The sequence below is a fragment of the Quercus lobata genome, chromosome 5 (genome assembly GCF_001633185.2).
Source record: "Quercus lobata isolate SW786 chromosome 5, ValleyOak3.0 Primary Assembly, whole genome shotgun sequence".
NCBI lineage: Eukaryota > Viridiplantae > Streptophyta > Magnoliopsida > Fagales > Fagaceae > Quercus > Quercus lobata.
This window is the reverse complement of record NC_044908.1, coordinates 56,747,620-56,765,622: the sequence shown is the minus strand read 5'-3', so window position 1 is coordinate 56,765,622 and position 18,003 is coordinate 56,747,620. Positions and strand designations below refer to the sequence as shown.

The following is an 18,003-nucleotide window of genomic DNA, read 5'->3' as shown; positions in this document are numbered from 1 at the left end:
TGGAAAAAAGAAATGGTTATTTCGGGAATGAGATGGCAAATTGATGATGGCAAACATGTAAAGTTTTGAACAGATCATTGACTTCCAAAGGACCTGTAAGAGATCAAATCGAAGGTCCTCTACGTACTTCAAGGAGAAGAAGACCGATCTATAGCCTCCCTTTTCGTTTTAGGCAGATGGCACCTACTTACACAATATACCTATGCAACTACCATTGGACTTACAAGAAACCATTGTATGTCATCCTGTACCTTACATTCCAATAAATCCTGATCACCTCTTTCGGCCAGTCCAACAAGACATTGCACAGCTACAGAAATACGGTTTTTCATACGGGCTAAAGAATTTTGGCTAGCTCTTCCTGGGCCTAGATCTCTCTAGTTTTCCACTCTGGATCTACATCATGTTTCTTGTCCCTCTGCAACCCCGTGGTCTTTTGTTTTTGCACAAGGCCTTTGGCAACTATGGCTTTGCTCCTTCTGATACTCTAAACCATCTTCTTCACAAAACATTAAATCTTGCATCAGAATTTTTTCACATCATACATCCAGATAAAGTAAAAACACCTACATGTGTGAAGTATAGAGCATGGCATCCTCCTCCTTTTCCTTTTGCATCACTAAACATAGATTATAGCTCTTTAGGAAATTTGGGTAAATAAGCTCATAAGATATCAAATTATTATTTTATTGAGAATATAAATAGTCGATTATGTGGTAAAAGTTATTTATGATTTCCAAACAACACAAGGTTGAAAAATATTATTTTTATAGTTTATAAATGAAAATTAATTCAAATAATATAATTTCAACTATAATTTTTATAAATATAATTTTAATTATTATTTATTGGCACAAATTCATGAAGAACTCATGACATTTACTTCATATGTGGAAGGAATAAATATGAAAATTCCTTTTTTTTTTTTCCTTATAACTAAACTGTTGGAGGTTGGGGTCATATTCAAAAATAAGACAGTGGGTACCCAAATCTGACTCATGTGGGTTGGGTTAATTTCTACACAGGTAATGGTTTAGGTTAAGAAACCCTTCTAATAAACCCATGAACACCCTCACTTTTAAGGAGAGAGGTTCTCATGAAACCAACATTTCATAATATTTGGGACCCAAACATACTATCAGAGAGAGGTCTCAAAATTTATACCACATTTTATTTTAGATAAAATTTTTTTTCTATTATTTAATTAAAATATGAAATTTATAAAATTATTTCAATTTGAAGCCGATTGATTGAACTTTATATTTCATCCAAAACATGCACGTGAATCAATTTGCCATTCATTAAACAAGGGGTAGAGAGAGAAAGCTTCATTTAAAGATGGACAATCCTCACAGACAAAAAAAGATTGCATTTAGTTTCATAATGAAGAAGAAAGATGGACGGTACTTCAAATTAAAACAATTTCATAAGTTTGTAATTTTAATTAGCAAAATTAAAAATTTAGAGACTAATATCCTTTTTTTTAATATTATTGTTATTGCATTTAGGATTAGGATGCAATATAATATTTAAGAGGAAATATTACAGATCTTGTTCTTTCTAAGTTTTTATAGAAAGTTTCTTTTTCAAGTGGGTTTGGATCTTCGTTAAGGTTTTGGATCCTAATTTTTTCTATTGCTATGTGCCTATGTCATCATCAGCTATTTGTTGTGAATGGATCTTGGCTTTCTAACCTAAGTTTTGGGATTTATGTTTGGTAATTCCCGAATTGGGTTTATATTCTTAATCACACCTCTAGTCTTTCTAGCTCGTTGTATAGGTATATGATATCATATGATTATGATCTTCTAAATTGCTGGTTCTCACAATTATCTCTTCATTGTTCTTAAGGGTATTCTTTTCATAAGCCTTCATCAGCATGCTGATGATATGAAACATCAAGAAGTTTGGTATTTTATGTTTATGGTACCTATGGTCTTATTAAAGCCTTTATAGGCCTTTGTGGCTACGATTAGCTTTATATCTTTGGCAACTTCTGTGGTTAAGGTAAACCCTGGAAGTATGCTAAGTTATTAGCAAATTGAAGTGCTATTCCGAATTGAGATCCCTTGCAATACTTAGGGTATTGCCTGGGATGCAATACCTCAAATCCTAGCCTTCTATTTAATCTAACGCTCTAAAAAACTCCACGTCATCAATCCACGTGACTTAGGAAAAAAAATTTAAAAAACTAACTCTCATTCATTCTTTCTCTCTCTCTCTCTCTCTCTCTCTCTCTCTCTCTCTTTTTCTTTTTTTGTTTGCTTGTTCTGTTCATATCTCTTTCTGCAACTCTTCATTCCTCAGTCCACTCCTCTGCTCTCTACTTCTCTCTAAATTTCAAAATTTTCAAAAAATCCCATTGTTGCTATTGTTGCTACCACTCTCGTGCCAAACCACCATCATTGCATGGACCAAGTCTCAAACTAGTCACCATTGTGCCACTCACTAGCCACTGTAGCGGTCTCTCTCCCCAACGATCTATCAACCCTTGGTACGCCTTTGCTTGCTTCACTGCCTAGCATCTCCAAACTGCACGGTCAGCACAGTCACTTCCCTGTAAGTTCTCTCTCTAACTTTTCATAAATATTAGGAACACGAAAGAAAATAAATTGATATTACAATTTTTCTTTTATTTATTTTAGTTGGTTCTGAGTTTAGGGATTGAAATCAGATGGTGGGTCTTTTGGCTGTGGAATTTATGGGCTCTTTTAATCTGGGTCTTGTATTTTTATAAAGTTGTGATTTTTTTTTTCATTTTCATGGTGTTGATTTGTACTAAGAGCCAAGAAATTGTTGATGGCTATATTGTTTTACCCTATTATGGGTTAGGTTATTTATTAATTTATTTATTTTTGTATAAGTTTCATTTGTTGGTTTTTCTATTTGATGGTGTGGGTTAGGATGGCAAAAATGAAGAATTTAGTCCGTAGTTGATGTCACTGGGCCAAGTAATACCAATTAGATTTTTTTTTTTTTTTTTGTTTTGTTTTGTTTTTTTTTTTTTTTTTGTTTTTTTTTTTTTTTTACGTGTTGCTCTCATAGTTACTTCAAGAGAAGATTGCTCTAGTTTGAGTTTTTGGGTTCTTGGTTCTCCTTTGAAAACTTCTAAGTTTTTCTTATTAATTTCACCCATTAATTTGTTACTAGTTCTATCATTTCTACTAACTCCTAATAACACCGAAATTCAATCTGATGAGGAAGGCTTCATATATGTGCAAGTGTCATACTTGGTCTTGATTTTGCCAAGGATGTGCTCATAGTCAAGGCTGTTTCTTCTATTATTCCTGTTCAACTACCTGATATTGTGAAGTTTGTGAAAATACCATTTGTTGGCAAATATAATATTTTTCTACCTAATATTAGAATTTATCATGTTAATATTGCCTCCTTAGTTCTTCTGATGTTAATACTGCAGAGATATGCATTGTCTTAGTTGCTTTAGGTGCCACTACAAATTTGAACATGAGTTGGCAGGATTCCTACATCACTTATGTTGGTTCAAGTTGCAATTACCAGATGGGGTGCATTTGTTCAAGTATACAGTAGCTAGGCTAACTTTTGCTCTAATTGCAGTAACTTATAGATAAATTATTGAATTATAGTAGATGTAGTTTTTCTTCTATTGGATTGCCTTTGTCATGGTATTTGCAATATGGTTTTAGTCAAGCTTTAAATAAGGGCTGTTTTGATTTCAAAAGGTTTGTGTTGTGTGGGGCATTAGAATAGTGCTTATATATAGCAATTATGTTTCAAGTTCTAGTCAAAGTGTTGGTCTATTTCACTTGAAACCAATGAATCATATAAGATTTTTGCAAGTAAATTGAGGATTGGTCTTCTAAGATGTTACTGTATTCATTGAAACTTGTTTTTCAACGTCAGCCAAGCTATATTGCCAGAAAAGGTTTTGAAGCATTCATTATGGATTGATATCTTGACATTAGCAAGACTAATTTTCAGGTTTATTAAAGTTTTAGACTTGATATGAGTGAACTTCTTTTTACTTTGAAGCATGTATTGTGACAAAAAAGACTTGCTTGAGTATTATGTTGTATTATCCAATTTTGACACTTGAGTGTCCTAGTTTATGTATACAAAAACCATTACAATGATGTATATTACAAACCAAAGAGAATGTAATAAAATGCAATTATTCTTTTCTTGATATTTCAATATCTGTAATGATTTTTATGAGTTATCTTTTGAAATGTTACCAAGCCATTAGCCAATTATAGTAGTTTTGATTTCATAAAAAGGATGATAAGAGACTTTTCTTTTGAAAAAAAAAATCATCAAAATCAATAGATAGCAGATAATTGAGTAACCAATTTAGTGACAAATGCAATATTAAAACAAACACATAAAAAAAATTAAAAAAATTTGTTCCAAAAGAGTACAAATTCCATTGAAATGTATACTTTGATTACAAGGCCAAATAGCAAGATAACAAGAGATCTATTGAAATATAGACTTTGATTACAAGACCAATTCACCCCTTCCCCCCCCCCCAAGTAGAATATATAATTTCCACACTAAGAAATATAATTTCCACACTAAGAAAATAGGAAAAAAATGTGTTTGTTTCAAGATCTTATTCTTCATCGATCTCAAGTGGCTTGACTATGGTAGTCCGTCAGTGCTAGCCTTTACGTAACCACACTAAGAATTGAGCCACCAATTTAGAAAAAACAGTTTTAGCACTCAATTGCATCCAAGAAATCACTTGAATAGTGGATATCAAAAATTAGCAACCTTTAGTATTGTGACTCACTACAATAATTCTATCAAATTTAGAATACATAGAAGATAATATTGAAAGGTTGAAAAAATGCTAAGAAAAACAAGAATATTACTATTAAGATGATGAACGGACTTGAAGGGGGGAATTTATATCAAGAGCTAGCATAGCTAGCCAATGAATACACTGAACTTAGCAAAGAAACAAACAATTTTTTCTGTACATGAACTATCAAACCTACATTACAAGGTTTAAGTGCTATCAATTTCAAGTATTACTACAAATTGAGAGCACATTACCACAAAAATGTTGTAAACCAAAGCAAATTATGCATATTTAATGAGACATTGAAAGGCATCAGTCTTTAGTACCTTTTGTTTACTACCAATATCAAATTTCCTACTATCACTACAACAAGAAATCATGCCCATGGTCTTTAGCTCTTACCATAGCTTTCCAACAAGCTACATCAAAACCAGCCCAGATTACTACTAGCAAGATCACAACCAACAAATATAAAAGGTAATCATTCCACTAATGCTGCATTACCTATGCACAGCAAAATCTACCTTTTCAACTTTTAGAGGTCTCCAATGGAGACTCTCCATCATCAAATCTAATGCCATCTAACTGCAAATGAACACATTAAAGTACTATATAAATTTAAAACTTCACATTGATGCAAGTTTTGTAATAATGAATTATTCTAATCACCAACAGATTTTGATATGCTTAATCTTCTTTGCAATACCCTACTTAAAAAAAAAAAAAAAAAATCATGTCTCTAAATTGTCGATATATATCACCTATATGTCCAACTTAAGTTAAATAAAGGTATTCATAGTGCCTTTCAAGTTCAACAATGAAGAAGCATTAAAATTCTGTTCAAGTTCATAAATAAATAACCCAACCCATAACACCGCAACAGTGCCTTGTGGGTGGCGCAATGGTGACTGGTTCAAAACTTGGTCCGTGTGATGATGGTGGTTTGGCGCAATAGTGGTAGCGGCAACAGTGACTAAGGGATTTTTTGAAAATTCTGAAATTTAGAGAGAAGTAAAGAAGAGAGGAGTGAAGAGTTGTAGAGAGAGATATCAACAGAAAAAAAAAATGAGAAAAAGAATGAATGAGAGTGAATTTTTTTTAAAAATTTTCTAAGTCACACGGATTGATGATGTGGAGTTGTTTTAGAGCTGTTAGATTGAATGGAAGGGCTAGGATTTGAGGTATTGCATCCCGTACAATACCCTAGGTATTGTACCGGATCTCAATCCTACTATTCCTAGAAGCTTTTTATCAAATGTATCACTTCTAGGGTCTATGTCAATTAATAAGATACACGCTAAGTTCAATCTCTGCCTGTGGTCTATGTAGACCTTAATTCTTAAGTACAATTCCTTGCTAATAGTGAGGTTCTCAGTGCAATAGGTCATTTCATAGGCTTGGCTTTTTGGCCAATTTCCTTTAACAAAAAGTCCAGTGGTAACTTGCCCTTTTCGAGTAATTTCTCAACTCTTCCAATTCATAGAAGGAAAATTTTCCCATATTAATGTATTTGTGATTCTTCTTTCTTGAAACTTGATTCTTCAATCAGTAGCTGTATTTTCTAAGTTTCTCATAGCTCTATCTTCTCCTAGGTTTTTCCCAGACTGTCGTTTATAATTCTTGTAGTAGTGCTAGAATTAATAGCTATTTAAGTATTGTTTTGCAACAAACTGACATTGAGTTGGTTTTTGCTATTTCGTTAGGGTTTTAATCTCTTCTGAGTCTTAGGTATAATCTATGATTTTAATACTATAATATTAGTCCCTCAAGTTTATCCTATATATGCAATTAGTCCCTCAAGTTTCAAGCGAGTACAATTAGTCCCTCAAATTTTAAAACTAAGTTATATTAGTCATTTTCCTAACTATCGTTAATAGTGCTACTTACGTGGCTAACAGAACAATGATTTGACATTATTTTTAATGATGTGACATTTTTTATTAATAAAAATTACAAAATAAATTTACACATTAAAAAAAATAGTATTTGCAACTAATTCGCAAACCAACCCACAAGAGAAGGGGAGACTGATTGCTACCAGCGACAAGCCAAGAACAAAATCAAAATTAAAAAACTCTAAAATTTCTTTTTCCCTAGAAAAGGTCATCACCTCAAAATGTTGTAAGGTTTGGTCAAACACAATCAAACCCAGTTGAGATCGCTGAGACACTTTTAAAACTATTGTTCACACTTCCATTGTAGAGATCGAAGACCAAGATGGCATTTTTAACGACAAGGACAGGGGTCATTGGTTGTTCTCACACAGTACGAGGAGGAGGCTCGTTGTCTTGGAGATCAGAAGCTTTGTTTTTTCCAAAGGTATCAGTGGTACGAATGGGTGAGGCTAAGGGTTTGTCAGTGAAAGCAATGGTAGTGGAGCCAAAATTCAGAGGGACACAAAGGAGAGAGAAGCATCTAACGGAGATGATAGAGAAGAAGCCAAATGAATCATCTTCAAAAAAGTTGCCTAAATCTAAAGAAGCTTTGATAGAGAAACGTAAAGGATGAGAAGGAAGAGGAGAATGAGAAATTGAGGATTTGTAAGAGGAAGTGAATGCAGAGAGAGAAGAGGAACAAGAAATTGATGGGATTGAAGCCAAGGGCAAGATGCATAGAGAAGAGGTTTCCACCATTAGAGAGAAAAGGACAGAGATTCCTGAGAGAGAGAGAGAGAGAGAGAGAGAGAGAAGAAATCACAAAATCAAAGAGGAAAGAAAGTAAAAGAAAGGGAAGATTGGGAAAGGCGAAAAACTACAAATAAATTAAAATATTGAAGAAAGGAAAAAAAAATTAATAGCAAAATGCTTGTTTAGCAAAAGGACTGACGGCATGACTGATACAGCTTAATTACTACTGAATCAATAATTTGCATGAATCGATAATTTTTTTTTTCAATGTTGTCACTTTCTCAGCTTGCTAAACCAGCATTTTATTTTGAAAATTTATTTTATAATTTTTATTAAGAAAAAAATGCCACATCATTAAAAAAAATGTCAAGTCATTGTTCCGTTAACCATGTAAATCATTCCACTAACGGTAGTTAGTAAAAGGACTAATACAACTTAGTTTTAAAATTTAAGAGACAAATTGTATTCGCTTGAAACTTGAAAAACTAATTGCGCACATAAGATATCAAATTATTATTATTATTATTGATAGGCCAAAACGTATTGACCCCTTGTGATAAATTAATTGATTAATTAGACAAGTTTATTAATTAATCAAATTAACATGCAATTGTACGTGGTAGCACAAACAAATCACCAATTAACTAAAGTATACAGTGGAAAATAAATTGACACAGTGATTTGTTTACGAATGGGGAAAACCTACCCGACAAAAATCCCACCGGGTGATTTTAAGGTCACCACTCTTGAGAATCCACTATTATCAAAACAAGCGATTACAAGTAAAGGAATTCCAGTACCTTCTACCAACCTACAGTTGAACCCTTACCCCAATACCCAATTGGAATTGTTCTGTAGTGACAATTTCTCTTTTTCAATGCACCGCTTCCAGTACGTGACTTACCAATTGTGCGGATCCCAGTACGCGACTTGATCACCAACTTGAGAAGGATGTTGGCTACAAAATTCTTTAGTTCATCACATGATGAAGATTATGAAGTTGCTTGGTCACAAAACCCTATGATGTACAAAACACAGCAGCTTCTTCAAGAGAAAGAAGAACTAGGGCAAACTCGGTTTTCGGTCACACTCTTCTTCACACTTGTGGAATTATGCTCTTGTGCAACTTGTGTAACCTTTTACTGTCCTCAAAATAATCCTTATATATATTTAGAGTTGTGTGAAAAAAAAGCCCAAACATATACCCACGGATTGAATTAAAATTAGCTTTGAAAAACTGAATTTCATAAACCTCGATAGATAGCCATCTATCGAGCTAGTTGTCGAGCCACGGGCTTCAGCAGCTTTTAAACCTCGATAGATGCTAGCTGTCGAGTTTTAAAATCTTGCACTTTCTCACTTGATTCTTGGACAGACTTGCATGATTTTAACACTTGAACTTGAAACCTTATTTCTGGAAGCATTAAATACATCCTAGATCTACCCAATTACAAGTAAAGTACGTTTTGTCAAAGGATTAGCTAATTGCATAAAATGTTGACATATGTTCCTAACATTGAATCACATATGTCCTAACAATTATTATTATTATTAAGAATGTAAATAGTCGATTCTGTTGTAAAAATTATTTATGATTTTCAAACAACACAAGGTTGGTGAATCTTATTTTTATAGTTTATAAATGAAAATCAGTGTATCAACCAAATAATATAATTTCAACTATATTTTAATTACTAATTATTGGCACAAATTCATGAAGAACTTAAAAATAGCAAGTAATAGGTCTTTGACCAACCAAAATTTATAAAGCACCGTTTTTAATTTGAAAAGCATATCAACGGTAACAAGGGGGATCCCAAAACAAAACCAAAAAAAAAAAAAAAAATGTAGTAGGGGGGAAACTTTGCCCTACGTTTATTTAATGCACACTTTGACCAACATGAACACGCTTCAACTACAAAACCTTTCTTTGCTATAATAGTATCTCTGTATCAGTATGACAAATACAACAATGATAGTAAGGCAAGCTTAAATGATAGTATTAGCTTAGAATCATCCCCTCAGAACCGTAAAAAAGAAAAGGAAAAATACAAATATACACCTTTTATGAACCCAAGAGAACTGCAAAAGAATTGGGAAAAAATAAAAGTTTTTCATGGTAGACTTACAAAGATTGATCTGTTAAGTCAACTAAATTGGCCATTTACCACTTTTCACAGAAATTATTAGCAACATACCACTGTTTGCAAAATAAGTAGCAATATACTAGTTTTTTGAAACTCGAGTTCATGAAACTCAAGTTTGCTGTGTAAATCGAGTTTTAAACACTCGAGATTCATAAAAAAAACTTGTTCTAATGTGGATTTTCTTGGTGAGTTGTACCACACCATGTTACTAAGTGACATATCTAAACATGGTGTGCTACAACTCGCCAAGAAAAAAAGTCGCCAAAGCAACTTTCACATCATTAGCCAAACATTTAGATGTACAGAAAAAATCTTTCCCATTCCTCTTAGAAGCACTGGAAGTCATGAATTTACATATCCAGACATGGTAAGATGTAAGTTCTTCTTTATATCCGAGTGGTCCACTCTTTCTACAATACTTATCAATCATATGACCATACAATAATTCGGAACAAGATTGATAAAGTAACAATATGTAGCTTAAACTTCTTTTGGTGTGCGCATGGCTAAAAATGGAGTGAGATTTTTCTTTTACATGTTGTTCTAATTTCTCATTGTAACCCCCAATATTTTAACCAATTTGACCATAACGCTTCCGAGAAGTTAGAAATTGATAAGTGTGTTAAAAATGAATGAACAAGGGGTGTGTTAAAAATGAATGAACAAGGGGTATGAGTGGCCTAAAAATTAATATTTTGAAATTAAAGTTTCTATATTTTATAATGCTTCTATTTAAATAAATAAAAACATATGTTTGTGTGTTCAAATGAAAAAGAATTACTTATTTTTATGTTTATGTTTATTTGCTGATTATCAAAAAAAAAAAAAAACAAAAAACAAAAAAACAAAAAAACAAAAAGGTAGAAGGAACTTGAGTTTACCATATTACAAGGAACTCGAGCTTGTTAAGCTCGAGTACTATAGAAGAAAAAAAAAATTAAAGTATTATTCACAAAGAACTCGAGCTTGGTAAGCTCGAGTATTGTGTTGCATGGAACTCGAGTTTACCAAGCTCTAGTTCCATGTGGTATTTTTCAATACAGAAATCCACGTCAGCACAAGTTTTTTTTTTTTTTATGAAACTCTAGTGTTCAAAACTCGATCTACACAGCAAACTCGAGTTTCATGAACTCAAGTTTCAAAAAAGTGGTATATTGCTACTTATTTTGTAAACAGTGGTATGTTGCTAATAATTTCTACGAAAAGTGGTAAATGGCCAATTTGGCCCTGTTAAGTCCACTAAAAATTTAAAATAGTTTTGTGAGAATCACATGAGCTAATGAAATGTCTTATTTTACATAGTGACACCTATCAATCTTGATATTTGTGAGATTAAACTAATACTATGATCAATTGTAATTATTATTTGGTCTTTCACACTCTTTTTCTCTTTTATTTTTTGATTTAAGTGAAAAAATAATTTTGATCCTTACATTTTAAGCTCACAATTAATTTGATTTATACATTTTGTAAGTAGTAAATTTGACCTCTATTATTTTCAACTCATAATTAATTTGGTCTCTATTGTTAACTTACTAACGAAAAAATGCCTACATGACTGATGGATTGCATAGTTGGCGCATTTAAAGCTTATGTGGCAAATAAAACAATAAAAAAATATTTTAAATGTCCTTTTAAAAGGCACATTTAAATTTAATAATATAAAAAAAATTAAAAAATATATAATAAAAAAAGTCTGTATCAACCACCGCCACAAAACCATATGAAGAAATAATTCAAATAACAAGTCAATACGATAAATTGGATTTCTAATCTAGAATCGTCTAAAAATAACATAAGAACACTAGAAAAAAATCAAGGTTTATTGCAAATTACACTTCTAAAGTTTTGGGGTATTTGGATTTTACCCTAAAATTTCAAATTTTGGATTTTACCCCCTAAAGTTTGGGAGTGTTTGGATTTTACACCCTAACATTTAGTATTTGGATTTTACCATCTAAATTTTGGAGGTTTTTAGGTTTTACTCCCAAAAGTTTGGGGGTGTTTGGGTTTTACACCCTAAATTTTCAGAATTTGGGAGGTGTAAAATCCAAACACTCCCAAACATTAAGGGGTAATATCAAATTTTAAAACTTTTTGGTGTAAAATCTAAACACTCCCAAACTTCAAAAGGCCATATTTTGAAATTTCAAGGTGTAAAATTCAAATACCCCCAAACTTTAGAGGTATAATTTGCAATTTACCCAAATAATAACAAGAAAAAATAGCAAATCTATATGTAACCACATCCATAAAATGGTCAAAAAGAACAAAATCCAAAGGAGGTTTCTAGAATGATCTAAAGAAATAATTAACTAACTTCGTTCTTATTCAATGAGAGAGATTAAGGGTTTCCAATTCTTTCTCCCTCTCTCTCCAATCTCTCTCATAAGTAACTCCATCGTTTGCACCTCTCTCTCTCTCTCTTCTTCATGGTGGTTGTGAACGAAAGCATATATCAAGAGTGGTCACAACTCATAGATATGTGGTGGCAATAGGGAGGTAGAGATTGTGGTTGTTCGTGGTTGTGAAACACAAATCAATAGTGGTTGGGTGGATCATGCTAGTCCAATTGATCCATGGGTGGGTCGCGGTGGTCAATTGGGTCTGGTGGTCGGTGGGGGTGGGGGAAGGAGTGCATGGTTGGGTGGTTGACTCAAGGCTAGTCTCTATTTTCTATGGAGAAACATGGAGAGTAATGACCAGAGAAATTTTATGTTGGGTCAAAATTTGGGTTTGTGTTTGGTTGTCAAGAAAGTGCAAGAAAATTTGAGGATTTTTTTTAATCCTTAAAATTGGGAATTTTTTTATTATTTAAATTTTGACATGGGTTTATAAAAATTGTCTTTAAAAATTATTATTATTATTTTATTTGCCACGTAAGTTTCAAGTGCTCTAATTATGCAATCCGTTAGTCACATAAGCATTTTTTGTTTTTTTGTTAATAATCTCAAATATATTCTGCTAATTTGTGTGGTGTTATATTCCTATGCTTCTTCCTCTCTGGCCTTGTTCAAGCTCTGAGGGTTAGATGGTTGTATTATTGACTTTTGGTTTAGTAAAGCTTTGTTTTCTAGCAAAACAAATAACCTCAAACATATTCAATATTCCATTGGAGAAAAGTATGTCAAAAATAGACTAAACAGAACAGTTCTATTACTACTTCTATGGCTATTGAATTTCATGTGATGTCATTGAAAACTAGCTACCCTGATTTCGTCAAACTCTTGTCTTCACCACCACATATGATTTTCTCTACCTTTGTCCAAGTAGCAGTAGGGGTGGCAAAATAAGGCCAAACCCATTTGCCCACCCAAACCCACCCACTCTAACTGAACCCAAACCCACCCAATTATTAGTTGGGTTAAATGGACATCAATCCAATTAGACCAAGTAATTATTGGGTTTTAACTAAAAACCCAATGAGACCCATTTAACCCAAAAACAATATACCAAAATTCAACCCAGCCCTTCCCATCATTAAAAAAAAAACCTCAAGTTTCCGTGTTTAAGGGTTTTTATTTACCTTCATTTTCTTGGCCTCCAAACACTTCTCTCTCTCTCTTTGATCTTTCACTATTCTTCTCTACACAAAACCTCATAAAAAGACGAAATAAAATACAGAACACAAAAATATATATAGAAATGAAGTTCACTCAATTAAAACATGAAAAAAAAAACGTTTCAAAAATCTCATCTTTGAAGAAATTGAGAGAATCTTTGGAGGAGGCAGGTGCAGGCTTATCATCTCGGCGATCGGCGGAGGAGGCGACGGTCCAATCTTGGGCGGCATTGGCGGAGGCAGATGCCGACATAGGAGCCCCCATTGGTGCAGTGGCCAAGATTGGAGCAGTAGCCGCCGCAATAGGCTCTCTAGAAATTGAAGAAGAAGATGAGGAGGAGGAAAGATCGTTGTTGATACAGCAAGAAGTAGAGACCGTCGTTTTTTTCGCAACTCAAGCCATTGTAAAGAAAAGTTTTTTCTTTGTTTTTTGCTTTTTGATCGGTTTGATCGTCAGTCTAATTAGTTTCTGCAACAATCTCATCATTGAAAATCTCGCTGGCATGAAATTCGTTGTCACCTCTAACATGATGTTGAAGAGCAAGTCAATTTTATTTTTATTTTTATTTTCTTTTGATTCGATTATGTTTGGTTTGATGGAAACTATACAAATTTTCCCAATAAAAAACTGATAACTTTGAGAGAGTGGAAAAGGAATCCAAGAAATTGTTGGAGTTTTTACATTAATGGCATTTTGGTAATTTTGATAATTGGATGAGTTGGGGTTTACCTATAATAATTGGGTTGGGTTGGATTTGGATTAGAAGCAATTAGTTAAATGAGTTTTAATGGGTAAATGAGTTTTATATATCCAATCCAATTATGCTCACTCCAAACCCACCCAATTGCCCCATTTTAATGGGTAAACAGACTGATAAAATGAGCCAATTGCCCCTTAAATGTGTCTGTACCACACTCAAAATACAAAATTCTCTTCTTCTACACCAACAGGACCATTTCTATCCCCCATCTCCTGGAGAGCAGCTGCCATTGAATCATCTATCCCCAACAGAAACTGCAGCCGAAACAGTTTCTCTGGTGCTGTCTCACTCTTGAGGTATATAGTATAAAGATCGGCTAGCTCCTCTGGCATCTCCCATGACACAGGCGTGGCAGGTACAGCTTTGTCACAAGCCAATAAGTCATTGAGAGAAGAAACCACTCCTTTTTGATTTCTCTGCCTTAGCAGGGACACGGCCTGAATCAAAGAGTTTGATAATCTACTTTGTGCAAGCTGAATAACAACACGTTTTGCCTTATCAGCATTGATGCTGAGATCTGATGGGATTTTTTTCATAGACTTCCTCCTCATCGAACTCTCCAGTGCCTGATGAAAAAATGTCATCCACAGTTTTTTTGAAGAGGTTCTCTCGCAAGCTCTCAGATATCATGCTATCTAATTCAACACCTGCTCCTTTAAGTTCTCTTATCTGCTTTATCGTAAGCCTTCCTTGACCTACAGCTGTTTCAATGGCAGCTGCCATTTTCATAGTGGTTATACTCTTTATTATCTTCTGCGCATATTGTGGAGGCAAGCCAACTTGCTTCTGCAACTCATCAAGCTGCTCTACTCTGCCTTTTGTCAACTGTCCGTCCGCTAAAATCACCTCTGCTTGTTGCCTAAGAGCCTGCTCAGCTAGGCTCCTATGTACTTCCACTATCTCATTAGCACCCACACCCAGGATTCCACCAAGCTGATTTAGCAGAACAAACTCAGAATCATCCTTTTTTGTAGTTATCTCAGCACCAAAAAGGGAATCTTGGTCACTTCACCAGTAAGGCAATAGAGCAGGTATGTCTTGTAAAGGTCAGTCCTCTCTCTCTCTGGAAGGTCATCTTTGAGAGTTATTTCTGTCTGGCCAGGCTTCCCCAACTTTGCAGCAAGTTCCTTGCCAGGTTGTATTTTCCTAAGCGACTGAATAGATTCCCATTCCTCATCCTCTTCAAATCGTTTTTCTTCAACTTGTTTGGCTTCCTCCTTTACAGGTTCTTCTGATGAGGTATCAGTTGACTCCCTTTTATATCTGCCACCAATTCAGTCACCACTGAAGTGTTGAAAGCTATCATCTTCTTAAGTTCTTTCGCAGTCTCAGTACGATTCCCAGCAGCCTGTGCTCGTTTTACTGGCATTTTTTGTTAGTTAATTGACTTTAGAGACCAAATTGACTGCAAAATGAAAATAACAGGAGTCAAAGTGACTGCTACTAAAATATAAGGACTAAATTGATTATCACACCAAAATGTAGAAACCAAAATGATATTTTCATCTTTTTTTATAATAAGAGTATTAAGACATTTTTTACTATTTGACTATTCTCTCAAGTATATAAATTATGACTCAACTTACTTGAGAAAAGACTCAATCACTCGTTAAAAACTTTTTCAATAGAAATATCAACTTAAATTTGAATTTAAAGGCTTAATTCCATTGGAAAGATGTTACCTTTAGTCACCTCATTAAAACCTCTGCATTTTCGAAATTAATTTTTAGGATTCAAATTTAAAATCCAAACATTGACTGAATTGATTCAAATGAATATATATCATAAAATATAGATGAAAACACTATTTTGGTCCCTACATTTTAGGTTCATAGTCAATTTAAACTCAACATTTTGGTAGCAGTTAATTTGGTCTCTATAGTTAATTCATTAACTAAAAATACTTATCTACATTTTGGTAGTAGTCAATTTGGTTTTTATAGTTAATTCACAAACAAAAAATACCTACATAGCAATCCATATCCACTCTTAACATACTTAAAGCTTATGTGGCATATAAAAATAATATAAAAAATTACCAACATTTTAATAATTAAAAAAGTCATGTAAAAAAAAAAAAACAAAAACCCATATCTCTGAAATGATTTTTTAAACGAAAATAATAAAAATGAAATAGAAGTAAATAATGATTTTCTTTTATTTTATTGCAATCCAAATACACAAACATCGAAGGTTTGCAAAAGACCCAAAAAAGTGAAAGTGAATCAGAATTTTCTGGCGTGGTTTGTTTTGATTTGAAATTCATTAGTCATGATCTTGCTTGGATACTTTCCAAATGGGTTTTTTAAGTGTTAATCTTTGTCGTTGTTCAGTCTCCTTCTTCACTCTCTTTTTCTTGATAGTTCAGTTGGAGTTTTCTCCCATTCCCACTGTTAGAGATGTATTATCCCATTAGCATAGACTTAAGTCTAATTCTACTTTGTGTGTAAGCCAAGTCTCCTACTTGTACTAACAGTCTATTAGTCTAGGATTCAGTCTACTATATATACACATGTTATGATTTATTGTAATACAGGATTTGTACTATACTATAATATATTATTGATGTAACCCTTTAGGGTTTCCTCTGTGGATGTAGGCCGTTAGGCTGAACCACGTAACTCTCGTGTGTTATTGTGTCCTATACTTTATGCTTTCGCTTTTGCATCCATACTAGCATATTCAACACCCACATTTCCAATCCCATTTTGAAAGCTAAATCAAGACCCCATTCCAGACACACAAAGTCACAAACGATCTCAATAAAGCACACATCAAAGGAAAATCAAAAGAAAGAGAAACCCTTGTGAGGTGTTATCCATCCATTTGTGGTTTACGGTGGTCGTTTGCAGCAGCCATGGGGTTTGGTTGCTTCCTGTGTAAAGCTTGACCATGGCCTGGATTCCACGAAATATTCTACAAACTTTGTCTCCTCTTCAAATATAAAAGTAAAGAACCCATATTCATTTGTATCCAAATGTTTTTAGTGACATGTATAAGTATATCAAAGGTTATATTGGTTTGAATCTCTTTGTTCAACTGGTGGTAACACAGATCTATTGCATTTCTTGCATTTTCTTGAGATCCAAACACACAAACAAAGCTTGATGGCTCTTTCTCAGATCTTGATGTGTTTAATTTTGAGTTTTTTTTTTTTTAATTCATTTTTTTCTCCTTTCTAAGGTGTCTTTTTTATTAGTTATTAAAATATTGATTTGGTAATTTTTAATATTGATTATGATTTTTGATAATTAATTTATACGCCACGTGAGCTTTAAGTGTGCTAATAGTGCATACCATTTGTTATATAGGCATTTTTTTTCGATAGCGAATTAAGGGTAGGAAACAAATTGACTACAAATTGAAAATAATGTGAACCAAATTGACTGCTACCAAAATATAGAGACCAAATTGATTGTAACTTCAAAATTTAAGAACTAAAATAGTATTTTGGCCTAAAATGTACCAAAAGTCGACAACAACAAAAAAAGAAGAAAAAATCATAAATGTATCAAAGTAAAAAAAAATTAAAACTTTCCTCCTGTCCTTAACTCCACCGTAATTTTCTCCCAATGCTAAACACAATAAAAGTAATAGACGAAACTCTAATATTAATCTTTAAAGTTTACTTTGTGATCACTATTGAGGACTGTTTTTTCGATTCACGTGGCATTACATCATTAGCACCCCATGCCACATCAACATATTATTGATCTTTTGGGTAAATCTATTTAAAGCCCAAAAAAAGCTCATATCTCATTCAACTACATGGATTGGGCTCACATGGCCTGCAAGATCCTTACTTCAAGAGGCGGATTCATGGTCCACATTTCCTCTTCATCAATTGGGATCATAACCCCACGACATTATCAACATCAACATATGGATTGGGCTTAAGCAATGAATCAAAGCTCATGGCCCATATTACCTCTCTTACACTCATGGCAAGCGGCTTCTTCAACAAGAGCCCATATTTACACAAAATGACAATAAAACCTGAGATACGTCATCTCATCTTTGACTTATGACCCAAGCTCATAAGTCTCTTTGGGAAAACTGTGGGAGTCATGGTTTGGAGGGCCAAGAGGTATGTTCAGTAAAGCTCCAACGGTTTAAAGTTGAT

The 18,003-nt window shown here is 33.5% G+C and overlaps 1 pseudogene; it reads right to left on the bottom strand.

Moving 5' to 3' along the window:
• Positions 1 to 14,033: 14,033 nt before the first annotated feature.
• On the bottom strand, positions 14,034 to 15,249 carry LOC115990755 (annotated as a pseudogene).
• Positions 15,250 to 18,003: the final 2,754 nt, after the last annotated feature.